Genomic DNA, 349 nt, shown 5'->3' on the forward strand with positions numbered 1-349 from the left:
AATATAAAAATATAATTTTCTCAAAATAATAAAAATGTATTTACAGTACGATTTGGATCGATTTGATTTAATTTTTTAATTTCTTATTTGATTAGAAACTACTTTTTAAAAATATGAATTAAAATTTAGAAAAATTTAACAATTAAAATTTTTAAATTACAAAAAATTCTATGATTTAAATTAAAAAAATATATTGATTTTACCTTCTAAACTAAAAAGCATAATATAAACACACTCTTTTTAGTTGGTCAATAATATGCTAAATTTTGTGTGATCATACCTCATTTATATTATATACAAGATACAAATATATCTATCTCATTTTCATTATAAACGAAATAAATTATAT

The 349-nt window shown here is 16.0% G+C and overlaps 1 protein-coding gene across 2 annotated transcripts in view; it reads left to right on the forward strand.

The window, feature by feature from the left end:
- LOC107484024 (UPF0481 protein At3g47200) overlaps window positions 1-349 on the forward strand; it is a 5,099-nt gene that overhangs the window by 1,339 nt on the left and 3,411 nt on the right. The window lies entirely within an intron of this gene.

The sequence above is a fragment of the Arachis duranensis genome, chromosome 4 (genome assembly GCF_000817695.3).
Source record: "Arachis duranensis cultivar V14167 chromosome 4, aradu.V14167.gnm2.J7QH, whole genome shotgun sequence".
NCBI lineage: Eukaryota > Viridiplantae > Streptophyta > Magnoliopsida > Fabales > Fabaceae > Arachis > Arachis duranensis.